The following is a 27869-nucleotide window of genomic DNA, read 5'->3' as shown; positions in this document are numbered from 1 at the left end:
CCAATATAATAAGTAGACAAAAAATTAACAAGGACTCAACAATCTCATCTATCAACAGAATCTAACTGATGTTTATAGACTGTCCCACCCCATAACAACAGAGTAAACAAACTTTTCAATTGTCCATGGATCATATATACAGACAGAAGATATCCTGGGCCATAAGACTTTTTTTTTTTTTTTTTTGAGATGGAGTCTCGCTGTCTCCCAGGCTGGAGTGCAATGGCGCGATCTCGGCTCAATGCAAGCTCCACCTCCCGGGTTCACGCCATTCTCCTGCCTCAGCCTCCCAAGAAGCTGGGACTACAGGCACCCGCCACCATGCCCGGCTAATTTTTTGTATTTTTAGTAGAGACGGGGTTTCACTGTGTTAGCCAGGATGGCCTCGATCTCCTGACCTCGTGATCCGTTGGGCCATAAAACTTTAACAAATTTAAAAGAAATGAAAACATACAGAATGTGTTATCTAATCACAATGAAATATAATTAGAATAACAAAAAGATAACAGAAACATCTCCAAACACTTGAAAGCAAAACTACGTCCATATAAATAATTCCTGGGTCAAAAATGAAGTCTTAAGAGAACTTTTAAAAAATTCATTGAAATAAATGAAAGTGCAACATATCAAACTTTGCAGGATACAACTAAAGCAGTACTTGGAGGTATATCTCTGTCCTCTGAATCCCCCAGCATTTTTCATGTTCCTTTTGCAAAACACTAAAATTTCTATTTTAAAACCATTGTTTGTACATCTTTCTTCTTCCTTAGATTGTGGGTGGAAACAATCTTCCTTATTTTTCTATGCTAGCATCTGGCTCAGTGCTCAGTAAAAGTTATTTGAATAAATGAATTACTGGACAGAACAAGCTACTTAGCTAAATGGAATTGAGGTCAAACCAGTTCCTGCATGGAGTTGGGAAGTGTTTTTAGTGATCTTATGCAAGGTACCTGGGCCGTTACACAATGGGGACCACTGCACAGGCACAATTCTGAGCAACTGCCTAGTTTGTCTCACAGAAGAGCCTCCCTGGATACACAGCTGCCAAAAGTAGCATTTGCCAATAAACAATGAAAGTAGAGAAAATTCAACATACACAATTCCATATCTCTATCCAGTTTGGTAAAGATAACTTCTTTAGTTAATTAAATCAGATCTGGCCTCTGGCCTCCTCTTATTCCCCTGTCTCAACTCTCCAACTTTTCCCATGCATCTCTCTTTCCCCTGCTCTATTCATAGAACCATAAAACCTCAATTCAGAAGGACAATAAAGGTCATCCAGTGTGGCTTCCCACTTAAAACCTGAATACCCTATAGTCAGCATGGGGTTGAGCTATAAGTTTTTCTCAGAACCAACTCAACTTGACCAGGTGCAGTAGGTTCATGCCTGTAATCCCAGCACTTTGGGAGGCTGAGGTGGGCCTGGAGGAGTACAAGACCAGTGTGGGCAACATAGTGAGACCTTCTCTCTACAAAAAATAAAAAATTAGCCAGGTGTGGTGGTGCACACCTGTAGTCCCAGCTACTCGAGAAGCTGAGAGGCAGGAGGATTGCTTGAGCCCAGGGGGTCAAGGCTGCAGTGAGCCACGATCACACCACTGCACTCCAGCCTATCTCAAACAAGACCCTATCTCAAAGACAAAACCAAAACCTAACAAACAAACAAAGAATGGACTCAAAATCCTCTGAGAAGAGCATTAGTATGAATCAAAATTTAAGGCTAAGTTTAGTAACTGAGGAGGTGAACTAAGAATCTGTGAATCCCCCAAAACAAGCGTTTCTACTAAACACATAAAGGCAAATATATTTTTGGAAACATAGGTATAGTCAAAAGTTGAAAACACATTTCTAAATGCCAGCATGAGAAAATCTGTCAATAGTCTTACATAAGGCTGATTTTATTCCTAAAGTACAATAAAATCCCTAACTATACACAGTCTTGACAATATATTTCCAAGATTCTGTAGATGTGTTTACATCTTGTTCTTTTCCTTCACAATTGATAATGCAGTCAATTGGCTGATATATCCAATATCCTACATAATTATATTTCTCAATGGGAGTAAGTAAATGGCTCTCTTGTTTTTATACACGTGTCTCTCGTGAGTTTGGTAAATTAGTATCTTAGTGTTTTTTGTCTCTTAGTGTACTTGTAATTTAATGTGTGAGCCCACAAAGAGGATAACCCTTCCAGGAAATCTGGTGACTATGTTCAAGTGATGCCACCCTTTGGTAAACTTGCTAGATGGTCAGCCAGTTTGCCTTGCCCAAGTAACATACAACTTTATCCCAGGCCTCTCTATTCAGATGACCGCATCCTAACAATAGGTCACACTGCTTATACCTGGCTCCTGTTAGAAAGAGAGAACTCAGTATTCATGAGATTACTTTCAGTCTTTGGCTGGTGCCTTTAGAAATGCTAAAACTTGCCATTTCCTTTTTTTCTCATTGATCCTCATTCTACTCCTTGGAGCTATGGTGAGAAAATTTGAGCTTTAGTTAAGACAATGTTAAAAACCTAAAATGACAAACTAAATGAAATAAAGAACCATGTAGCAGCAACAATAGCATTATCTCTGCGCTTTTATTTTTCTTTTTTGATAATTAAAAAGCAAGGAAAGTACAGATACAGCAATCATCACCCCCATCAAAAACCTCACCAGAGAGATTCAAAGCCTGGGGGAGCCAGAGCTGCGAGTCAGCGGCAATTACCCTCCCACTGTGAAGTCAGCAGGACCCATGGCTGACTTAGCCTTACCAGTATCACTCAAGGTGCATAGCAACCAGCATTATTACAGTCTACTTAATAGTGTGTGCTACCTGCCAGGATTGTACATTAAGAAAAGGAAAGACTAGTGGGACCTGTTTGTCAGGCCCTAAAACTAGAATTTTCCTGGTTATACACACCACAAAATGAGTGTCAGCAACATTAAATAGTGGCAAGAGTGATGGGATCAAAAGTTTGACTCGTGATCAGCTGTCATTATTAGATGATGTAGCCCCCAAGTAGACTGACAGTCATATTTCTAACCTAGAAACAGTCTACCTCTTACTGTAGCTTTAAGGTGTACATTTCGCTTAAGTTAGAGCTCTGAGCATTTTCTTGAAGCTGATTTTGAATTTTTTAAAGAGTGTTTAAACCTTGAGATGGTGATGGGTGACTTCATAGAAAATGTGGACTCCAGAGCTAAAATGTTCCAAGCAGCTGATTGGAGGCGATGACTGAAAACTTTCATTTCCTCCAACAGGTGAGTCAGTCACTTCTACATTTGAACTTTCTTCTTGCGTCTCAGCTTCTAAATCCTGTTGAGATGCTGAAGTGGTCTGAGTTTGAAATATTAAACAGCACATCTGTGAGGCCAGCTGTAGGCTTTTAATCATTTGTAATTGTGACTCCTGGATGATAATAATTGATACAAAATAACCAACAAGCCTAACAGACTAGATATCTTTCCTAGTTCTATCTTTTGGCGTGTGGCCTCTGGGTTATTTCACGAGACACCTTCCCAGTCGCCCAGGCTAAAAGATTGGGGCTAATTTTCTTCACCTTCCTCTTCCCCTAACATCCCATTGGTTCTATTTAGAAGCATATTTGCATTTGCCACCTCCTTTCTATAACCACTGTCAGTGCTCTTTACCTTTCTCATCAGTTCAGGAGCCCCTAAACTAAAAAACACATTGACTATTAGCAGTTGTTACCTCTGGGTGAAAGATTAACAAGCTATACATTATATAGCTAAAAATGTAAAAGATAGGCCAGCATGGTGGCTCATGCCTATAATCCCAGAACTTTGGGAGGCCAAGGTGGGTGGATCACTTGAGTTCGAGACCTGCCTGGCCAACATGGTGAAACCCAATCTCTACTAAAAATACACAAATTAGCCAGGCATGGTGGCATGTGTCTGTTATTCCAGCTACTTGGGAGGCTGAGGCATGAGAATCGCTTGAACCTGGGAGGTGGAGGTTTCAGTGGGCTGAGATGGCGCCACTGCACTCCAGCCTGGGCGACAGAGTAAGACACCATCTCAAAACAAACAAACAAACAAACCCCAAAATGTAAAAGACTATATACATTATAGTCTTTGAAACTTTTAACTAGTATAAACATGCTTTGAGAATCAGAAAAAAATTTAATTATAAAAGGACATAGTAGAGCAATGTGTTATTCCAAGAGGACTGTTTGATATGATAGGACAAGGACGGGATAGGCACATTTGAGAACAAACACATTTCTGTAAGTTTTTCACATGTCATATAACCCAGAACCAAACTTTAGTTCCTGTAGTGGCTAACGCAGCACAACTGTCTTCTATAAATAGTCAGAAAAACTCAGTCTGGATTCTTATACAATATCATCTGACAGACGCGATGGAAAAGGCATGTTACTAGAGGGCTGGGAGAAAGAGGAGTGAAGGAATGAGGGAAAGAGAAAGTCTTAAACCATTCCTAATATGAACTGATTTTTAGATCCTCAGTGTTAGACATGTGTAATAGGAACTGCCTTTGTCCGAGACTCGCTGTTGAGACTCACTGGCTTACCATCACTGAGGAGTACCAGCAGCCCTCCCTGATTCACCTCTTTTTGCACGTATCACAGGTGCTATTTATGGAGCTGCCTGGGCAAGCTGCCTGGCCCCAGGGTCCAGCCCCAAGGAGGCCCTGTGTGCTTGGGGACAGGCTCTACTAAGGTTGGACAATTTTCAAAACTAGCCAACAGCTGCTACTGGGTTTTAAGAAAAAATGCTAACAGGGTAAGGGGGAGGACAACACAGAAACTCCTGTGAAAAAAAGTTTTCATCTAGCCTTCTCACTTCCTATTGGATCCAGGCTGGAAATGGACCACACCCACTTCTCATGAGCCCAAAGCCTGCAGGCTCAGAGGACCTGAGCGGGTAGTCTTTGGGCTGCGAGTCAGTCTCCTCTTGGCTCAACTTCCCTGCAATTACTGCTTGTGGGGACTCTGGGATTAGGCCACAGCTTGTGTTTGCTTCTGTGGTCAAATGAGTTGCTGAGGCATGGGAGAAGGTACTAGAAGCATTTACCAAACATGCCTTCATTAATGAATACCTGCCTCAGCGAGAGCACCTGGATTGTATTTATAAAGAGCAAAGAACTAAGAAAATAAGACACACTCAATAGATGTCTGTTAAATGACTAGCAGAACACAGTGGTTAAGAGCATAGGCTCTGGAGATGGCCTCACTGGGGTTCAAGTCCTGCTTAGCCGTATGACCTTGGTAAAGTTGAAGCTTTCTAAGTAAGAACACCTGGTTTCTTGTTCAGACTCTAGTTTAATGACTGAGTACGCAAGTCGTTGAACTTCTCTAAGTCTCAGTTTTCTCATTCATAAAGTGGGATAATTATACCCGCCTTGTCTACCTTACAAGGTTGTCAGTGAGATCAAATGAGACAATGTCATAAAAGCCTTTTATAAGTTAGAATATCCTATACAAATGCAAGCTATTATTATGGATAATTCTAGTGACTAGTGAATAATAAACTGGTGGAACCAACAATCCCATTGCCACCAACCTAAATCTTACAGAGCAATTTTACAGTTCCACCCACTCTACCTTCTAGGCACTTCCACCTACTTCCTCCTATGACTTAAATAAATGACAAGAGAAAGAGAGTACCATAATAATTTTCCTAATTAACTTTCTCAATCAGAGTCCCATGAAGATGTGTCCCAAAGACAAGAGGAATGTGTAGCAGAGTGTTTACTGTTTCTTTTAGGTCAGCTGTTTATTCCCCCACATATTTTTCACTTTGTTTGTCTCAGTGCTCTGAGACTGAGCTCATCTTCACTTTGTCTTCTGGGCATACATCAGCAGGTGAGGGTTCTGGTCTCTGTTTTGCAACGGTTGACTATATAAGCATGCATGAGTTACATTCTCTTTACGTCTTTACTTTCTCCCATCTGCAAGACAGGGATTAAAGTAAATTACCCATTGGTCTTTTTCGGTCCTATGGGTCTATAATTCTTTTAGAAGTGGGTTCTCTAACCCATCAACGCACTCTGAACAACTTCTTTTTTTTTTCTTTTTTTGGTAGAGACAGGACCTTTCTATGTTGCTCAGGCTGATCTCAAACTCCTGGGCTTAAGCAGTTCTCCCACCTTGGCCTCCCAAAGTGCTGAGATTACAGATGTGAGCTACCATGCCTGGCCCAGACAACTTTCTTCAATCTTTTTGGTAGTAGGCATGTGTAATTTGTGCTGGGGTAAGATTCAGTGCAAAAGAAAAAGTCACAAACACAGTAATAACAGAAGGTGTCTGCTAAGCTAAGCTTCTCTCCAAATCTTCCCATCCCGCCCCCCCACTTTTTTTTTTTTTTTTGGAGATGGAGTCTCACTGTGTCACCCAGGTGGGAATGCAGTGGCTCACTGCAACCTCCGCCTCCTGGGTTCAAGTGATTCTCCTGCCTCAGACTCCTCAGTAGCTGGGATTACAGGCACAAGCCACCATGCCCAGCTAATTTTTGTATTTTTAGTAGAGAGGGGGGTTTCACCATGTTGGCCAGGCTGGTCTTGAACTCCTGACCTCATGATCCACCCACCTCGGCCTCCCAAAGTGCTGGGATTACAGGCCTGAGCTACTGCACCCAGCCTCCCATCCCCTTCTGAAGCTTTCTCTAGAGTGGATTAAAAAGAGAAAGCCCCTTTTTAAAGAGGTAAAAGCCACAGTTGGGAAGTTGGAGTAGATTTGGATTGTGAAACTGGATTAGATCCTTAGCCCATTTATATATATATTTTTGCAATTTTGGGCTAGCTAATTAGCTTGAATCTTGGTTTCCTCATCTTTAAAATGGGGCTCACATCTGCCTTATTTACTTTATAGGCTTGTTGTTAGGAGTAAATGAAACATAATGTAAAAGCACTTTGTCGTCTTTATTTGCAATACAACAGAGGTTGATTCTGGCATCTGAGGGCATAACTGGGAACTTAGATCTATGCAGACTAAAAACCAAAAATAGAATCACCATTGCACAGAGCCTAGAATAAAAGCATTACTAGCTGCCTACCCATCCTTCCCTCTCCACAGTAAATTTTTCCCAGGACCTTTGCATTGAGCTACTTGCTGAATATTCTTATTCTCAGATGATTCAGACCTGCTTTCTTTAAAATGCCTCATATGTCTAACACGTAACTACCACTGTATTTAGAAACCTCTGAGCAGAGCCACGGAATCTGGAACTGCTTCCCGCAGCCAAGCTCCATAGGTACACGACACAACTGCCAGCTGCTTTTCATTGCAAATCAGCTTGATCCAATTGCACTGACAGCGACAGGCTGAATGTAGGCCAGCAGCAGGGGTTCATACTGGCTGAATGTAAGCCAGCTCATATACTTGAAGAGGACTAGCTAGGACAAGTCACTTCACCACTTAGCATAATTACCTTTAATGGGTTTAGGGCTGTCTACCTGGAGGAAGAGAACAACTTACGAGATTCTATGAACCTATTTTCCTCTTCCCACTCCACACTCTCTCACCTGAGTGATCTCATTTATTCCCAACCTTTTCTGATGACTTCTACATCTCTATCCTGAATCTAAATGTCTCATCTCTGGTCTAAACTATCATCTGTCCACCGCTTGTCTTACCTGGATGTCCCACTGTCACCTCTAACTCAACAGGTTCCAGGTGGATGTCCTCATCCACATATCCACAAACCAGCTTCTGCCCTCCTTCTGGTACTTTCTTTCCAGTGATCTCTATCTTAGTAAATGACACTTCATCCACCCAGTAGTCTAAACAAAGGGATGGCCCTTGAAATCTCCCTCCTACAGCCCATCTTTCATCAAGCCTTAGCAATTGTACTTCCTGAATATCTCTAGAATTTATCTACTTCTCTCCATCCCCACTGCCACTAGCTAAACTCAGGGTGTGATTATCTTTTACCTGAATTATTGCAAGAGCCTTCCAACTGGTTTTCTCACTCCTACTCCAGCCCTTCCCCCACCAATCCATGTTCCACAACAGGGATGTTCTGAAGTTTGCAAGTCTGATCATGCCACGGATTTCCTTGCTCAAATGTTTAAATAGCTTTCCAGTCCTTAGGGAAGAAAACTCAAGCTCCTTGACATGGCCTTCCAGGCCCAGCGTGATGTGCCAAGCTTACTTCTCCAGCCTCACTTTTCATCACTCCCTCCCTTTCATCCATGTTCTGGTCCAGTGGCTCTCATCTCAACCTGGCTGCACATTAAAGTCACCTGGGAAGCTTTTAAAACATACCCAAGGCTGGGCTCTATCCAAGACCAATGAAACAAGAACCTCTGGCTGTGGAGCCCTAACAGGCTGCTTCTGACTTCTGGCAGAGCAACACCCACTCTCTCATCTTTTATCCTTTGCACACACTCTTGGCTTTGACTGAGATACTTTCCCTTGACCTCGCTTCCCCTCCTGCCACCTGGCTGACTCATTCATCCGTCAAGCCTCATCTGGGGCATCACATTGTCCTCCAAGAAGCCCTCTACCAGCCTGGCGCTCCTGGTCTGGGTTAGGTGCCTCCCACATGTGCTTCCAGAGAGATTGCTCTGCACTTTGCCTGCTGGCAGTAGCACCTGTCATCCTATACCATCCTTGCCTGAATGCTCGGCTGGACTTGAAACTCTATGAGAGCAGGGCTGGGCCTACCTTGCTTCCCCCTGAACCCCCAGCATCTAGCACAGTGTCTGGCACATAGTGTGTGCTCACAGTGTTTATGGAAATCACTAGTTAGTTTTATAGAGTGACCCTGGTTACTCCAGACTTGCCAGTCCTTTGTAGTAGCAAGGTCTCTAGTCATATCCATTTCTGAGTTCCTTTATTCACTCATCTGTACATTCTCTTAAAAAATTTGAGAATCTGGTATATTATAGGTACTAATCATTTCAAAATAAAATTGGACTTTTTCAAGTTAAAAATTCTTCACAATTGGGATCTGAGATATATCTGAGGTGAGGCAAGGAAAGGATCTCACAATTTCAGTTTGCCTTGGTCACAGAACCACAGCCAAAGACCTAGGCAGCTTCCTGTTTGTGCTCACCTTACTCTTCTTCCTTACAGGGAACCAGGCCAGGAATGACAATCATTTCCAAGGACTGCCTCTCCGGATGCTTGAGACCTTGAACAAGAATGACTAAAAAATTGAAGGGATTATAGTAAGCCCTGAGTTGATGATGAAAACAGGCAAACACTGGCTTCTTGAGCAGCCAATAAGGGAAAACACAGGCGTACATCATCCCAACCCACCCTGCTCCGGGAGCCTCTATCCCCACCAACAGCTTTAGAGGCCCACCTGTGGACACCAGACAGCCAGAGCCCTGGGACTATAGTGAGGTTAGTGTGCATGATTCCCAGGGAGCGTGGAAATTCCTCAGCTCTTCTCCAACCTGCACAGAACTGGTTTTACGCATCAGAACTCTGTATCATCACCAAGAAGACCTGGTGAGATCCCAGCTTCACTTCATATAAGTGAACCAAGGAGAGTAAAACTAACCAAATGTGAGTGAAAGGGGAGAGGGAGAAGAAAGGGTAGGAGGCAGGGGCAAGAAGAAACCTAAATCATAATAGTGGTAGTAGTAAGATTGGCTAACAGTTAGTGAGCACTTACAATGTGCCAAGCATTGTGCCTTACATTCAGCCCTTACCAAGAGATCTCAAACTCTGATCACTGCTGTGGATACAACCATGTGTTCTTAGCCATGATGCCAAAATCTGTGCAGGGAATCAAGTCAAGAGAAAGCTAATGGCTTGGAGATGTGAGGAAAATGGAGCAATTGGATTGTCTGCTTTCATGGAGATGGGGTAAAGGAGGCTTGGAAAAGATGGAGGTTTTGAAGAACAGAGAAATTCCAAGCTGGAGATGGTTGAATGAGAGACCCAGATTACGATGATGGAGGCTGGAATATGACTATGCTGCACCTGGATGGCTACGCTGTGCTGTGTAGAAGGAAGATGGGAAGTGATCAAATGTCACTGAAGTAGAAGATGAAGCCATCAAAGATGGTTGGGTTGGTGGGGAGAATAAGAGGATAAAAATTTCATTCTTCTTGGCTGGGAATGGTGGCATATGCCTGTAATCCCAGCATTTTGGGAAGCCGAGGCATGTGGATCACTTGAGGCCAGAAGTTCAAGACCGGCCAGGACAACATGGCGAAACTCAGTCTCTACAAAAATATAAAAAATTAGCCAGGTGTTGTGGCACACACCTGTAATCCTAGCTACTCAGGAGACTGAAGCAGGAGAATTGCTTGAACCCAGAAGGCAAAGGCTGCAGTGAGCCAAGATCACACCACTGCACTCCAGCAGAGTTTCATTCTTCTTGTCAGTTTGAGCTCTGCTGTGTGATAGGCAATACACTAGACTCTGTGGATACAGAGGTGGACAGGACAAATAGGGCCCTGTGATCATAGAGCTTATGTTTTGTGAGAGTGACAATCATCAGCAAACAAGTATGCAAGAAAGATGCCACATAGCATTAAGTGCCGGTAAGTGACAGAGTGGACACTGCAGATTGAGTGGTTCAGGAAGACCTCCTTGAGAAGGTGACATTTAAGTGGGATACCAAAGGCAAGAAGAAGTTAGCCATACAAAAATCAGGGGGAAGAGCATTTCAAACCCAGAAAACATCTGGTACAAAGGCCCTAAGTGGGAACAAGTCTGGCAGGAAGAAGAACAAGGCCAGGGTAGTTGGAATGTAATGAATAGCCAGGGAGTGGTATGGGATGAGGTCTGAGAGGTGGGCAAGGACTGGATCATTTAAGACCTTAGTGTCCAGAGTTTGTTGTGTGGATTTTAATCTAGGGACAGTGGGAAGCTGTAAAGAGTTTTCCCTGGAGGAGGGATGATCTGGGGTACGTGTGTGTGTGTGTGTGTTTATAAAAGTTATCTTAACTGTGGAGTGACAATGGATTAGAGAAGAGAAATAGGGTCCCCAGAAGAAACAAACTGTCTTTCACAAGCCATTGTTGGGTTGAGTTGGGTTTTATTTTCTCAGATCTTGAAGTAGAATGCATTTCCAAGGGTCAATTCCCAAGGTCAAGAGTAATCAGAGGCCGAGTGCAGTGGCTCACGCCTGTAATCCCAGCACTTTGGGAGGCCGAGGTGGGCGGATTGCCTGAGGTCAGGAGTTCGAGACCAGACTGGCCAACATGGTGAAACCCTATCTCTACTAAAAATACAAAAATTAACCAGGCATGTTGGTGGGTGCCTTTAATCCCAGCTACTCAGGAGTCTGAGGCAGGATAATCGCTTGCACCTGGGAGGCAGAGGTTGCAGTGGGCCGAGATCACGCCACTGCACTCTAGCCTGGGCGACAGAGTGAGACTCTGCCTCAAAAAAAAAAAAAAAAAAAAAAAAAAAAGAGTAATCTAAGGAGTCTGTCTGCTCCCTGTGGCTGTTTTTGAGGAAGTCAGAGAGGCACACACCAAACCTCTTATTATGGAGTGCAGGGTACGTATGTGTTTTTCCTTTCCACTGAAAAACAGACAACAGAAGAAGGAACGTGTTTATTTGAATCTCTCTCTGCAGAGGGTGTGCCACTGGCCACCCCCTCTCCCAAGATACCTGAAGACCCTTGCCTGGTATCTTTATCCTTCCAATAATTTAACAAATTAAGCCATGCCTATTTTTCTAAGCTGATTTCCTGAGGGCTCTAACTTGGGAGGCCCCTTTCCTGTCATAGGAACCAGTAGACTGACTTCGTTTTCCTTTCTTGCTCCATTGCTAGAGCCATGGAGGTGGGAGGCCCTTTCCTGGCTCCACACCACCCTCTCCCCAGGCTGCCGAATGTCCCTCTGGGGCCTCTGTTCCCCCTGCTCCTTGGTGTCCTGACTCATTTTCACCAGATTTCATCTGGACAGCATGTAGGGGTGAGGGAAGGGACAACTGGGCCAGGGCAGCCCACGGAGATGTCTTTGCACCCCAGGCAGCCGCTGCCCTGGCTTCCCAAGCCTGGGGCAGTGGGTAGGCTGTGCCTGATTCCAGCCAGGGTTCCATAAATAAACTGCCATGAAGTTGCCAGCAGAAAATGTGGATGATTCAGAGCAGGAAACCAGTCTTTCCTGACTCTTCCTTCAGTTCTGGTTGCCATGAGACTGCACCAAAGGCCACTGTACAAAAATGGTTCATGCAGAGTGAGGACACACTATGTACCTGGCTCTGCACTCGGATCTGCAGGCCCATCCATTCCATGGGATGCTTCCAATCTTACTACGGAGAAGGGATTGTTGTCTTCATTAGAGGAGGCTCTGTGGGGTTTTGTAACCCGCCTGTTTAAAGTAATAGAGATGAGATTCTAACCCTGGCAGTCAGGGCCCAAAACCCCAAGGGGCTTAATCGTGCACTTGGCCTTAAACCTTTCTATCTTCCCTACCATGAGTGCAATCTCAACATAACCTGATGTAGTGTATTTTCAGTATGACCATTACAATGTCTCATCCTAGACTCAACTATCCATGCGAAGATTCTTTCTCAGTGTGGGACCTGGGAACGTGTGGAGGAGGTTCTGTTTAATGACATCAAATCCAAGGTTCTGAATTATTCCCAAACTGCCTTGTTTTCCCAATTAATGAACTTTTAAGTGCCACACATGAAAGTGTGAAAGTTTGGAATTATAGACATAATGTTGTCAGTCCTTAACTGTTCTTTCCAGATTATTTTACATCTAATATGTATTTATTTTTCTATTAGGAAGAAAGAAAGGAAGGGTAAAAGAGGAAAAGTGGAGAATATGAGAATGATGGGATGGGAGAAAACAAAGGAAAATAAATTGTTTAGATTTGTCTCTGGCCACCCACGCTAATAAGCTTCCTGTGCAGAGGATTTCACTGCAGTTACGTAGACTACGTCTAGACTCGAATTCAGATCTGGCTGAAGGACAAAACCCTCATATCTGCAGTGTGGTCAACACGCCTGAACAGAGACGGAGCTCAACAAAGATTGGTGGTTGAATGAAGTGATCCAGGATATATAAGGAGTGCCAATATCTGGCCAGTTTGTATAACATGAGGTTAAGAGTCCCACAGGTTTATTCCCTTCTGAGGTGTGAGATCATTTTTAGTGGGACTGAGATTTTAGAGACTGAAGAAGAAAACTGATGTTATGATTCAGTGCAGTTCCTGAGGAAACACATGGAATTTTTTGGCCATATATTCTCAGCTTTTTGGCTCATTTGGCATAACTCCATGCTAAATTTAAAAGTAAATGTCAAACACGATTATTATATATGTGGAAATTCACCTCCCAGGGACTTATGTTCCTCATCTGGAAAATGAGGGGGTGGACCAGATGCTCCCTAAAGGGTTTTCTAGCATTTCTGTTCTTTGGTTTGTGTATTTTGGGCATTGCATTTCACTTTTTGTTTACTACAAACTGAAAAGAGTGAAAAAGGATAATATCCAGCCTCCAATTCCCAATCATGTTACAGACCTACAAATTGGATATCTAAAGGCTTTTATTACCTTGGACCAAATAAAAAGAATAGATGAGCATTCTGAGAAGATGCCTGGATTGTGGCCTTCAGATAAGTCCCAAGCCCAGGCGTTTGTAACAAATGCCCCATCTCACAGAAAAAAGGATTATTCCATGCCTTTTAAGTGTGTATAAAAAGGAATGAAGGCCAGGTGTGGTGGCTCACACCTGTAATCCCAGAACTTTGGGAGGCTGAGGCGGGCGCATCACAAAGTCAGGAGTTGGAAACCAGCCTGACCAACATGGTGAAACCCCGTATCTACTAAAAATACAAAAATTAGCCAGGCGTGGTGGCATGCACCTGTAATCCCAGCTACTAAGGAGGTTGAGGCAGGAGAATCGTTTGAACTCGGGGTTCGGAGGTTGCAGTGAGCTGAGATCATGCCATTGCACTCCAGCCTGTACGGCAGAGCAAGATTCCATCTCAAAAAAAAAAGGAATGGGCCAGGCGCGGTGGCTCACGCCTGTAATCCCAGCACTTTGGGAGGCCGAGGTAAGTGGATAACCTGAGGTCAGGAGTTAGAGACCAGCCTGGTCAACACGGTGAAACACCGTCTCTACTAAAAATACAAAAATCAGCCAGGCATGGTGGTGGGCACCTGTAATCCCAGCTACTCAGGAGGCTGAGGGAGGAGAATGCTTGAACCCAGGTTGGGGAGGTTGCAGTGAGCTGAGATCCCACCATTGCACTCCAGCCTGGGTAACAGAGCGAGACTACATCTCAAAAAAAAAAAAAAAAAAAAAGGGAATGAAAATAAGGCACTAAACCAAGACCAACTATGGCATTCAAGCAGTTCTGTGTTTTCACCCAGAATGTGTGTGTTGTTTTTTGTGTTTGTTTAGTGTGTGTTTAATTAATTTACTTATTTGAGACAGGATCATACTCCGTCCCCCAAGCTGGAGAGCAGCAGCATGATCCTAGCTCACTGCAGCCTTGACCTCTGGGAGGTCAGTCTCCCACCTCAGCCTCCCAAGTAGCTGAAACTACAGGTGGATGATACCAGACTTGGCTAATTTTAGAGTATTTTTTGTAGACATGAGGTTTTGCTGTGTTGCTCAGGCTGGTCTCAAACTCCTGGGAGCAAGGAATTCTACTGCCTCAGCTTCCCAAAGTGCCAGGATTACAGGCGTGAGCCATTGCGCCTGGCCAATTATTATTATTTTTAAAGCAAATAATCTGTAAATGACATTTACTTAGGCCTCCTTTATTTTAAAAGTCATTTAACTTTGCAAATAAACTCTCTAATGCTCAAGTATGTATAAGGTGGTATTTAATTGCAGAGTAAGATAGTAGTTGAGAGGAGAAGTCTTAGATATCTGCTTTGCCATGTAACTAGCTATGTAAAGTTGAGCAAGTTGCTTAACTCTCTGACTCTTTTTTTTTTTTAACATGGATTCTAGCTCTGTCACCAGACTGGAGTTCAGTGGCGCAATCTTGGCTCACTGCAACCTCTGCCTCCCAGGTTCAAGCGATTCTCCTGCCTCAGCCTCCCAAGTAGCTGGGATTACAGGCACACGCTGCCATGTCCAGCTAATTTTTGTATTTTTAGTAGAGACAGGGTTTCACTTTGTTGGCCAGGATGGTCTCTATCTCCTGACCTCGTGATCTGCCAACCTTGGCCTCCTAAAGTGCTGGGATTAGAGGCGTAAACCACCGCGCCCCGGCCAACAATCTGACTCTTTATCAAAGAAATGAAGATATTAATCGTTCACTCTTTCCTCCCCACCTTCCTCTCTTACTCCTTCCTTTCCTTCAACAAATACTTTTTGGGCAATGTGCAACTGAAGGCTCTGGAAATAAATACTGCAGTGAACAAAGACAGCCAAAATTCTTTTTCTTTTTTCTTTTTTTTTTTTTGTTTTGTTTTTGAGACGGAGTCTCGCTCTGTTGCCCAGGCTGGAGTGCAGTGGCACCATCTCTAAGTGTAGAGTCCAGGTAGGGAAGACAGCAGGTACAAGGACTCCAAGGTGGGTGGTATGCTTGTAGTGAATGTTTGAGGAAGAGTGAGAAGTCCGAGGTGGCTGGAACATTTTAGCCCATGTAAAGCCTTTAGATTTTACTCTAAAGGAGCTGAGAAGCCACTGGAGGGTTTGAGCAGAAGAGTAATAACATGATCTAGTATATGTGGAACAGGATCTGCTTTCCAGGTTGTTTTAATATGTGATTCGACAATGTGTTTAAAGACTGACTTCTCAGGTGTGTGATGAGATTGGCAAGAGTTTATGAGGCAGGGCATATGAAGTCCTTGGGCCAGTTCCTGGCAGTGGACTGCACTCAAGAGGTAGCTCTTATGATTAGGCTGTTAATGAAGCTGATAGACCCTCAGTAAAGTTCTGCATTGATGTTAATAGAGCATCTCCCTGGGGGTCAAGGAAATGAGGAGAGAAAAACCAACATTTCTTGAGCACTCACTCTGTGCCAGGCTTGTACCTATTTAGTGTAGATACAATATAGATCAAAACAATACAATTTGAGGGAGGGAAAACAATGGCAGCTGACCCCAAAATAGCTCCTCTACTGTATCAATTTTGTCATGGTACCCAGAACTAGTCACAACTTTGGGCTGAGGTCATTATCTAGAATAGTAACATCAGGCCCTATTCCACCACTTTTACCTTGAAGTGATTTCATGGATCATATTAACTAGCCACCCCAATGGCTCTGGAGTCTGATGGCCTAGGGTCAAAGTCTGGCTCAACCACTAACTAGCTGTGTGGCTTTGGGTAAGGTATTTAACCTCTCTGTGCTTCAAGTTTTCCACTTGTACCTTAGAGATGAGAGTGGTAACTATCTCTCAGGGTTTATGTGAGCTAAAGCGAGACAATGCATGTAAGTTCTTTATCAGGCATAAACGTTATTGGTAAAGTTGAGTTAATTAATGAGTCAACAATAAGAACTTTGAAGCACAGATCACAGGACTGATAAGTTTCTAAAAGAAAGCAAAAGGCCAAAAATATTATGGTGCACAGAAAAAGGCAGGTGCCAAGTAGAAGCCATAAGTACCTTGGAGAGGAAGGGAAAGCCTTTCTTTTCTTCCTTTCTTTGTTCCTTCCTTCCTTCCTTTCTTTCTCTCTCTCTCTCTTTCTTTCTTTATTTTTTAGATGGAGTTTTGCTCTTTTGCTCATACTGGAGTGAAGTGGCATAATCTCAGCTCACTGCAACCTCCGTTCCCCGTGTTCAAGCAATTCTCCTGCCTCAGCCTCCCGAGTAGCTGGGATTATAGGCACCTGCCACCATTCCCAGCTAATTTTTTGTATTTTTAGTAGAGATGGGGTTTTGCCATGTTGGCCAGGCTGGTCTTGAACTCCTGGACTCAAGTGATCCACCCGCGTCGGCCTCCCAAAGTGCTGGGATTACAGGCGTGAGCCACCGCACCCGGCCGGAAAAGCCTTTAAATCTAGGGCAAAGGGACAGAGACAGAAAGGATGCTGGAAGGGTTATAAAGGCATGTTCAGTCTGCTTCTCAATTTTGCCAGAAATCGTTTCTGTCAAAATAGTGTCTTCGTAGTTAGGCACCTGGGTGTGGTATAAGGCCTCTGATTCTCTGAAGGAAGATGGACTCCATCTGTGCTCTGTAGCTCTACCTTGCTTTAAGACAATCTGATGAAAGGCTAGGATAGAATAACTGATGCTAAGAGGGCCTATAGAACTCATCAGTTCAACCCCCTCATTGAGCAGATGAGGACCTTTCTGCCCCAGAGAGATTAAAAGATTTGCTCATGGTCACACTGATAGTTAATGACACAGCAGGGACCAAACCCAGCTGCCTTATTTCCTAAACCACTGTAAGTTCCATCCTCCCTTTCTGCCTCTGCCTAAAAGATAAATTAATAGGTAGAGATTTGCTAGTCAAAAAAAGTCACAATAAAAATTTATTTTATTATTTATTTATTTAGAGACGGAGTCTCGCTCTGTCATCCAGGCTGGAGTGCAATGGTGCAATCTTGGCTCACTGCAACCTCTGCCTCCCAGGTTCAAGTGATTTTCCTGCCTCAGCCTCCCAAGTAGCTAAGATTATAGGTGACTGCCACCATACCCGGCTAATTTTTGTGTTTTTAGTAGAGGCAGGGTTTCACCATGTTGGCCAGGCTGGTCTTGAACTCCTGGACTCAAGTTATCCGCCCCCCTCACCCTCCCAAAGGTTTGGATTACAGGCGTGAGCCACAGTGCCTGGCCTTCTTTTACTTATTTATTTATTTGGGTAGAGATAGGGTCTCACTCTGTTACCCAGGCTAGAGTACAGTGGTGTGATCATAGCTCACTGTAGCTTTGAACTCCTGGGCTCAAGCAATCCTCCTGCCTCAGCCTCCCTTGGAGCTGGGACTGCAGGTGTGCACCATCACATCTGGCTAATTATTTTATCTTCAGTAGAGACACAGTCTTGCTTTGTTGCCCAGGCTGGTCTATGAATTCCTGGCCTCAAGCCATCCTTCCACCTTGGCCTCCCAAAGTGTTGAGATACAGTTGTAAACCACCACTCCTGGCCTAAAATCTCTTTTAAATGGTCAGTTGTCCTAGAGCAGAGCTGCCCATTAGAAATATCAAGTGAATGGCCGGGCACTGTGGCTCACACCGGTAATCCTAGCACTTTGGGAAGCTTGAGGAAGACCTCAAGTGGATCGCTTGAGGTCAGGAGTTCGAGATCAGGTTGGCCCATATGGTGAAACCCCGTCTCTACTAAAAATAAAAAAATTAGCTGGGCATGGTGGTTTGCGCTTGTAGTCCCAGCTACACAGGAGGCTGAAGCAGGAGAATCGCTTGAACCCAGGAGGCAGAGGTTGCAGTGAGGCAAGATGGTGCCTCTGCACTCCAACCTGGATGACAGAGCAAGACTCTGCCTCAAAGGAAAAAAAAAAAAAGAAAAAGAAATATTAAGTGAGCCACATAGCCACATATGTAATTTAAAATTTTATAGTAGACATTTTAAAATGTAAAAAAAGGTAAAATTAATTTTAATAATATATGTTAACACAGTATATCCAAAATATCATTCCAATATAAAAAGATTATTGAGATATTTTACATTCTTTTTGCTGTGAAGTCTTCAAAATCTGGTATATATTTTACACTTACAGAACTTGGCAATTTGGGCTGGCCACATTTCAAATGCTCAATAGCAACAGGTGGGTAGTGGGTACCACATTGGGCAGTGCAGCCCTAAAGCATTAAGATGCTCTAGGTTTAACTGACTTTGTTTATTTTTTATTTTTTTCTTGAGACAGAGTCTTGCTCTGTCACCCAGGCTGGAGTGCAGTGGCGCAATCTCGGCTCACTGCAACCTCCACCTCCCGGGTTCAAGCAATTCTCCTGCCTCAGCCTCCCAAGTAGCTGGGATTACAGGTGTGTACCACCAAGCCTGGCTAATTTTTGTGTTTTTATTAGTAGAGACGGGATTTCACCATGTTGGCCAGGCTGATCTCGAACTCCTGACCTCAAATGATCCACCCGCCTCAGCCTCCCAAAATGCTAGGATTACAGGCGTGAGCCACCACACCCAGCCTCTTAATATGGTTTAATTTGGTGTAATAGGTATAAAATAGGTATAATACAATGTAGTTTTTCTCTTACAGTTTAATTTTTATAAAATTGACTTAAACTCATATTTCTAAGATCATTTATATTACATAAAATCAGGAACACACATCTGTGATTATATTTTTCATTTAGTCATTTCATCATTCATTCAGAAAAATATTTATTAGCCTTTCTTCCTATGTGCCAGGCACTGGGGACATAGAAGTGGGCATGAAAGATAGTGTTCTGACTCTTATAGAACTGCAATTCTAGGGGGAGAGACAGACAATACACAAGTCAACCAATAAAGAAGCAAGAGAAGTTTAGACAGGGAGAAGTGGTGAGAAGATTGGAAAGCCAAGCCGTGTAATCAGAATAAACTGGGGAAAGAAGGGCCTCCTATTTTAGTGTGAATGGTCTGAAGAGGTGTTATTTGAGCTGAGCCTAAATGAAATACTGCAAGTTGAACAGTGGCAACAGTTGTTTAAAAAAAAATAAACTGAAACATGTTTTGGAAAAAACCCAACTTAAGCCTTTGCAGGTTTTCACAGTGGAGAAACTTTCCATTAGTACGCTGCAGGGTGATGAAGCCTAGGGAGCCAAAAATGAGATGGGTCAGGTAAGGAGTTCAAACAAAGGGGCAAGCAAAACATAGATGTGGGGGAGGACAGAATCAGATAATTCACAGAGTAAGAAACTGGAAAACAAACTAGTGAGGGAAGTGTTTGCTAATCAAGTTAGCAAGGACTTAAAAACGATACTAAATCCCTTGCAATTACGGCAAAAAGGAAAAAAAGAGCTTTTACCTATATTGCCACAGGCATTGTAAATCAATAAAACCCTTTGAGAAAGCAATTTGCTGGCACATATTAAGCACCTTTAAAGTGCTTATTCCCTTTCCTTGACAGTTCCATTTCTAGATTGTTATATACTAATTTATTGGTTTTTCTAGGTTTTATTGATTTATTTGAAAAAATTGGCCAGGTGTGTTGTCTCATGCCTATAATCCCAGCACTTTAGGAGGTCAAGGGAGAAGGATCACTTGAGGCCAGGAGTTTGAGATCAGCCTGGGCAACATAGTGAGACACCATCTCTGCAAAAAAAAAATAAAAAATTAGACAGATGTGGTGATGTGTGCTTGTAGTCATAGCTACTTGGGAGGCTGAGCCAGGAGGATCGCCTGAGCCCAGGAGTTCAAGGTTACAGTGAGCTATGATCACATCACTCCACTCCAGCCTGAGTGACAGAGGGAGATGCCGTCTCTTAAAAAACAGAAAAAAATTAATTATAGATGTAAAGTCTTCATGGAATTTATTATAGCAGCCCCAATTTAGAAAGATTACAATATCTTCAAATCAATGGCATATTTTTCAGTCATTAAAAAACATATCCATATTCACATGTGAAAGAATGACATTGAACCCCTTTCTCACACCATACACAAAGATTAACTTGAAATGGATCATAGACCTAAACGTAAGAACTAAAACTATAAACCTCTCAAAAGAAATATAGGAGTCACTGGGGGCAGTGGCTCATGCCTGTAATCCCAGCACTCTGGGAGGCCAAGGCAGGAGCTCAGGAGTTTGAGACCAGTCTGGGCAACATGGCATAAACCCCGTCTTTATGAAATAATGCAAAAAGTTAGCTGGGCATAGTGGCGTGTGCCTGTAGTCCCAGCTACTTGGGAGGCTGAGATGAGAGGATTGCTTAAGCCTGGGAGGCAGAGGTTGCGGTGAGCTGAGATCACGCCACTGCATTCCAGCTTAGGTGACAGAGTGAGCCCCCATCTCAAAAAAAAAAAAAAAAAAAAAAAAAAGAAATATAGGAGTAAATGTTTGTGACCCTGGGTTAGGCAAAGCCTTTTGGGTATGACACCAAAAGCATAAGCAACAAGAGAAAAAAAGTACACAAACTGTGTTTCATCAAAGTTAAAAGTTTCTGTGCTTCAAAGGATACCACAAAACAATGAAAAGACAGTCTACAGAATGGGAGAAAATATTTGCAAATTGTTTATCTAATAAGGAACTTGTATCCAGATTTTACATATATGTGTAAAATATACATTTATAAGTAGAAAGAGTACACTCTAAAATAATGATAAAAAGTATAGCATAGGCCAGTTGCCATGGCTCACACCTGTAATCCCAGCACTTTGGGAGGCTGAGAGGGCAAATCACTTGAGCCAGAGGAGTTCAAGACCAGCCTGGCCAACATCATGAAACCTTATCTCTACAAAAAATACAAAAAAAAATTAGCCCTGTGCCGGGCGCGGTGGTTCACGCCTGTAATCCCAGCATTTTGGGAGGTTGAGGCAGGCGGATCATGAGGTCAGGAGATCAAGACCATTATGGCTAACATGGTGAAACCCCATCTCTACTAAAAATACGAAAAATTAGCCGTGTGTGGTGGCGGGCGCCTGTAGTCCTAGCTACTAGGGAGGCTGAGGTGGAAGAATGGCGTGAACCCAGGAGGTGGAGCTTGCAGTGAGCCGAGATTGCGCCACTGCACTCCAGCCTGGGCAACAGAGAGAGACTCCATCTCAAAAAAAAAAGAAATTAGCCCTGCATAGTGGCACATGCCTATAGTCCCAGCTACTTGGGAGGCTAAGGCAGGGGGATGGTTGGAGCCCAGGAGGCAGAGGTTACAGTAAGCTGAGATTGAGCCATTGCACTGCAGCCTGGGTGACAGAGTGAGAAAAAAAAAAAGACAGTCTCAAAAAAAAAAAAGTATAGTAAATACATAAACCAGTAATATAATCGCTTATTACCAGGTATTACTTACTGTACAAATTGTATGTGCTATACTTTTATAGAACTGGCAGCACAATAGGTTTGTTTGCACCAATAGCACCACAAACACCTGAGTAATGTGTTGCAATATGACATTATGACTGCTACAATGGCACTAGATGAATTTTTCAGCTCCATTCAGCTCTGGAATTTTTCAGTTCCTTTAGAATCTTATGGGATTATTGTCATATATGTGGTTTGTTGTTGACTAAGACATCGTTATGTGGCACGACTGTAATTCCATGGATATGAAATGTCTAGAGTAGGCAGATCTATGAGATGGAAGATAGATTAGTGGTTGCCTGGGACTGGGGGTAGGGCAGGATGGGAGTGGAATGTGGCTGCTAATGGGTATGAGGTTTCTTTGTAGGGTTACCAAAATGTTCTAAAATTGATCATGGTGATGGTCCCACAATTCTGTGTTTATACTAAAAACCATTACATTATATACTTTAAATGCATGAATTATATGATATGGGAATTATATCTTAATAAAACTTACAAGTATGTTTGTGTAAAGTATATACTAATGGGAGAAATGTTCATAAAGTGTATGCATGATTTGGAATTATGTATTGTACAACTACGATTATACTTATTTGGAAAAGAGATGAAAAGCTCTGACATAAATTCCGACAAGAACCCCACCAAAGTGTTAATGAAGGTTGCTTTTGGGTGGTGAACTAGGGTTGATGTTTTTTTCGTTTGTTGAGCAGGTCTTATTTTATAATGGAGGAAATTGTTTTTTAATGAAACAAATGAGGAGACCTATTTCCAAAGCAGTCCTTGGGTATAATACTCATTAAATATGGCCAAACAGTAAGCAACTGAAGAGAGTTTCAACTGTCATCTTGCAGAAAACAAAGTCTGATTGAGATAAAAAAATGATGTTTTCCACACTGCCTCTTACCTCCTGTTCCTCCACCACTCAGACCCATAAAAGAAAATGATTCAGAAAGTCCTAAGCAAGTAAAACCTGGAAATCCGCGTACTTCCATCTGGCAGCCTCACACCCTGGAGCGGAGGGGCAGTCCACTACCACCGGGACTCCAACAGTGAGAGTGGAGTGAGGGAGGCCCATGTCCCCACTGGAGCTATGAGTTATAGCCTGGGCCAGATATAAGGAGAAGTTTTATTTTTTTCCTTGACCACACACCATGTACTTATCTCTACTGAGAAAACCAGCTTTTCCTTCTCACCTCCCAAGAGGAGGAGCCAGTGCTGAGCTCAGGTCCCTGGCTGGGGTTATACCTCCCAGCTGGCCTCTGTCCAGGCCAGCGGGTTGTCCATCTCTATCTTAGAGGATCAGCTTTGACAAAGTCCTTGGCCCTGTTTGGAAATCTTCTTTCCCTTGCTCTTCCAAACAAAATTAATTTGAAGCAGTTGGGTTAATCTGACATTTTCCCTCCGAGGAGCATGTGTGCATTTGAGGGGCTGGGGGACAGAGATCTTTTAGAGACAGCCCTGAGGCCACTCTCCTGGGGCCCACATCCATCCCCAACATTGATCATCTGAAGTGCATTCAGAGACGCACCCAGGATAGAGAGGGGTTTGGAGCCTGCTCTCTGGGGGAATGGTGAAGGATCTGGGGCTGCTTAGCTTGGAGAAAAAAAAAAAAAAAAAACGCAGGGAGCTCCTGAGAGTTGTCTCAATGAGCTGTTAACATGGAAAGGTTTATTTTGGAATGTCTCAGTGAAAAACTGGAACCACTATGGAGAAGTTGCAAGGAAGAAAGCTGCCTTAACATCAGAATTTTTTTTTTTTTTAAGACGGTCTCATTCTGTCACCCAGGCTAGAGTGAGGTGGCTCGATCTCAGCTTACTGCAACCTCCGCCTCCTGGGCTCAAGACATCCTCTCACCTCAGCCTCCTGAGTGGTTGGGACTACAGGCACTCACCACCACACCTGGCTAATTTTTTGTAGAGATGGTTTTGCCATGTTGCCAAGGCTGTTCTTGAACTCCTGGGCTCAAGGGATCCTCCCATCTCAGCTTCTCAAAGTGCTGGCGTGAGCCACTGAGCTTGGCCAGGAAGAAATTTTAATAGCTAGAATTTTCTAACATGCAACAGTCTCCATAGTTGAGGAGGTGAGTTCTATCCCAGGAAGACCATGTAAGAAGCCTGTGGCAGGCATTAGTAACTCGAGAGTACAAAATATTTTTCAACAATTATGTGGTTCTTATTATGTGCCAGGCATTGTTCTAAGTACTTTTTATATACTACCAATTCCTGGAATACTAACAACAACCTTCTGAAACAAATATATTATTATCTCCAGTTTACAGATGAGGAAATATAAGACCCAGTTGGGTTTGCTGGCATGTGCCTGTAATCCCACCTACTTGGGAAGCTGAGGTGGGAGGATCTTGAGTCTAGGAGTTTGAGGTCAGCCTGGGCAACATAGCAGGATTCCATCTCTTAAAAAAAAAAAAAAAAAAAAGGCTCAAAGAGGTTCAGTAAGTGGCCCAGGGCCACACTGTGACTCAAACCCAGGTAGTCTGGCTCCAAAATCCATGCTTTTAACTATTGTAGTAAAGTCATATTTATATTAATACACCAAGATATGATTGTAGGCCCCTCCATGTCAAATTATAGGGCTTTATGCTCTGATTTGGATATGCCACAGTCATTTCCAGGATTCCTCATGGAGCACTTTTCAATGCCTGTAACGTAGTGTATAGTACGGGTTCCTTTCTTGCACCGTGGCTTCTTCCTTCCTAGTGACGTGTCTGCTGTCAGCACTGTTCAAGCAGCCTCACTGCTGCCTCTGCCAACTATACTCATTGTGAGGACCCCAACCTCTGTGCCAAGGGGATTTCCTCGCAATGTGCCCTTGGTTCCTGGGACTCAGGATGCCCATGTGTTGCTGGGTTCCAAGCAGAACTGTGGAGAATGATCCCCCCCACCGATAACAATGCTTTTGGCCAGAGCCCACCATCTATCTTTCTTTTCTTTCTTTTTTTTTTTTTTTTGAGATAGGGTCTCACGCTGTTGCCCAGGCTGGAGTACAGTGACACAATTATGGCTACTGCAGCCTCAATCTCCTGGGCACAAGTGATCCTTCCACCTCAGCCACCGAAGTAGCTGTGACTACAGGCATGTGCCACCAAGCTCAGCTAATTTTTAAATTTTTTTTTACAGACAGGGTTTTGCCATGTTTCCCAGGCTGGTCTCAAACTCCTGAGCTCAAGTGATCTGTCTGCCTCAACCTCCCAAAATGCTGGGATTACAGGCATGAGCCACTGCACCTGACCTACCATTTTTCAACAACAAGATGTCTGTCTCAACTACTGGTCCTCATCTCCCTGGTTACAGAATTTCAAAGACAGTCTTACTTTGGAGTTGGGTCATATGACAAAGTATCCCCCTCTGTCACCTTGATTTCTCTCTCAACTGTTTCCTGTTACCTGGACAACCAAAATAACTTATAAAACCTCATTTCTCCCATCCACAAAACACAGAGCCTCGATGTGCCAGGCAAAGATACCCTCTGTAAAAATGTTGCCCAGCATCTCCCTAGCCCCTGCCCAGCCGCAAAAGACCTGTGATTCTTGTGAGCAGGTACAGGAAGACTATTGGTCAGGAATGCTGGGAAACGGGTGCTGCATCAGGCTGGAGGCTGGAAAGAATGGTAAAGTTTATTCAGTTCTAAAATGTTAGAACTCTGTGTTCGTAACAGTTTGATAGGAATGGACTTGCTTTAGGATATGTTGGCTTTAATAGCTTCTATTGGGTTGGTAGGGAACAGTATACTGTGTTTCTAGGTAAAGTTTTGATTTTGTTTTTTGTTTTATTCTTTTTTTTTTTTTTTTTTGAGACAGAGTCCTGCTCTGTTGCCCAGGCTGGAGTGCAGTGGCAAGATTTCGGCTCACTGCTGCAAGCTCTGCCTCCCGGGTTCACACCATTCTCCTGCCTCAGCCTCTTGAGTAGCTGGGACTACAGGTGCCCGCCACCATGCCCGGCTAATTTTTTGTATTTTTAGTAGAGACTGGGTTTCACTATGTTAGCCAGGATGGTTTCCATCTCCTGATCTCGTGATCCACCTGCCTCAGCCTCCCAAAGTGCTGGGATTACAGGCGTGAGCCACCACGCCTGGCCTGTTGTGTTGTTTTTTAAGGCAATTTCTGGAGTTTATTTATGGAAGGTAAAGTAACTGGAGAGCAACTAATGGCTCTATCCAATAAGCTATTTCCTTGAGAGAGAATTCCAGAGATGAGTTTACTGTGTTTGTACCCTAGTCTCTGTTGTGCTCTTCAGGAGAGCAAAGGTAATAAGACCTCATTTAATTTTTTGATGTTTCCATATTAACCAGGTGAGCTTATTGTCTTTTGTGATTACTGTAAGAGTTTTGGGACATTCAGATTCTCTGGGGTTGTGTAGTCACATTTGAATGAAATAGAAGAGAAATAGGGACAAGAGTGAGGCCCATCTCACTATGGTTATAAAGAAAGGGTGAGATAGCCAGCCTCAAAATGGCCTTCAGTAATCTTTGCCTCCTGGTATCATGTCTTGCATAGTGTCTGGCCCTGTTGAATTCATGTTTGTCTGTATGACCAGTAAAATATGGCAAAAGTGACAGTGTATGACTAGGCTAGAACACAGCTTCCACCTTGATCTCTTGGGTCATTTACTCTGGGGGTAGCCAGCCACCATACTGAGAGAGACGTCTACTCAAGCAGCTCTGTGGAGAGGGCTGTGTCGGGAGGAACTGAGGCCTCCTGCCAATAGCAAGCACCAATTTGTCAGCTAAGCAAGTAAACCACCTTGAGACTAGATTCTCCAGCTCCAATTGAGCCTTTAGAAGACCCGTTGACTACGACCTCAAAAGAGATCCTCAACTAGAACTGCCCACTCAAGTTCCTTCTGCTGTACGAAACTGTGATAGAAACTGTTGATTTAAGCTGTGAAGTGTTGATATAATTTATAACACAGCAATTGATAACCAGTGCAAAGAGCAAGTGTGATTATATCAAGAGCTCCTTAGTATGAGCACCCATGTACACTAAATCGTTGGGAAACCAGAAGAGCAGCTCCCTTGTCCTGTTGGCAAAGCAAGACCTATAGGCCAAATATGGCCTTCCACTGACCACACCTGGCCATGCCATTTGTTTATATATTGTGTATGGCTGACTGAGTAGTTGTGACAGAGACCAGAGGGCTCACAAAACTGAAAATATTTACTTTTCAGCCCTTTACAGAAAAAGCTTGCCAACTCCTGTGCTACAGGAATTTACAGTCTAATGGGGGAAATGTCTCTCTCACACACATGCAGATATACACACCCTTCCCACCCAAGAACCTGAGGGCAGGCATGCAACTTCATCTGCCAGCAGAGTCCTTTCTACCTTCGTCTGGCTAACTCTTCCTCATACTTCAACTCAGTTCAGATATCACCTTCTTCAAGCCCACCTAGCTCTCATCCTTTAAAGCTGGCTTGAATATCACCTCTTTCCCTCCTCATTATCCCTCTACCTAGGCAAATTCTAAGATTAATTTTTTATACCTCTTTTATAACTCTAATCACCTAATAGAGTTTTGTTTAATATCTTTCTTTCCTATTGGCCTATGTGCTCTTTAAAGGCAAAGACTGTATATTATTCATTTTACAACCTCAGAGTAATACACATTTATTATTGATCACCAATACTTATTGAATGTTTATTATTGGCCAGATAATTTGCTGACACTGGGATACACAGGGAAAAAGACTAAGTCCTTGCCCTCAGGTTATTCTAGCATGGAAATGAAAAGCAAACTAGTATTAGCATACAATGTGATGGACGTATGTTCAAGCCTCATTATGAGTATATTTGCTATAACCATATTAACATTTGCAAAAGAAATTGGTTTTCAACAGTTTCATAGCATTGACTATGTGTCAGACAGTACGAAGCACTTACATTTATTATAATTTACTTAATCTTTACACATCCCTAAAAGACAGGACAATTATTTTCATTCTGTAGAATAATATAGAACTCATTGAGGTCAAGTAACTTGCCCGGGGTCCCAGAGCTAAAAAAATGTTGAATTAATTTCAGAGCAACTGTTGACTAATTAATTCCAAGTCTCCGAAAGAACATAAGTCCAAGGAGTTGGGATTATATTCT

General features: G+C 43.2%; 1 long non-coding RNA gene across 4 annotated transcripts in view; it reads left to right on the top strand.

Moving 5' to 3' along the window:
- The first annotated feature begins 2772 nt into the window (after nucleotides 1–2772).
- LOC129060346 (uncharacterized) overlaps nucleotides 2773–27869 on the top strand; it is a 29052-nt gene continuing 3955 nt past the window's right edge. Inside the window, exons 1-3 of one of the 4 annotated variants that reach the window (XR_008526960.1) lie at nucleotides 2773–3248; nucleotides 9047–10470; nucleotides 12674–14419. This is a non-coding gene — a long non-coding RNA (uncharacterized LOC129060346). Of the gene's footprint in view, nucleotides 3249–9046; nucleotides 10471–12673; nucleotides 14420–27869 lie in introns of those variants that run through there. The other 3 variants (XR_010138944.1, XR_008526962.1, XR_008526961.1) reach the window with 3 other exon arrangements.

This window comes from Pongo abelii, chromosome 1, assembly GCF_028885655.2.
Source record: "Pongo abelii isolate AG06213 chromosome 1, NHGRI_mPonAbe1-v2.0_pri, whole genome shotgun sequence".
Classification (NCBI taxonomy): Eukaryota; Metazoa; Chordata; class Mammalia; order Primates; family Hominidae; genus Pongo; species Pongo abelii.
This window is presented reverse-complemented; position numbering and strand designations above follow the sequence as displayed.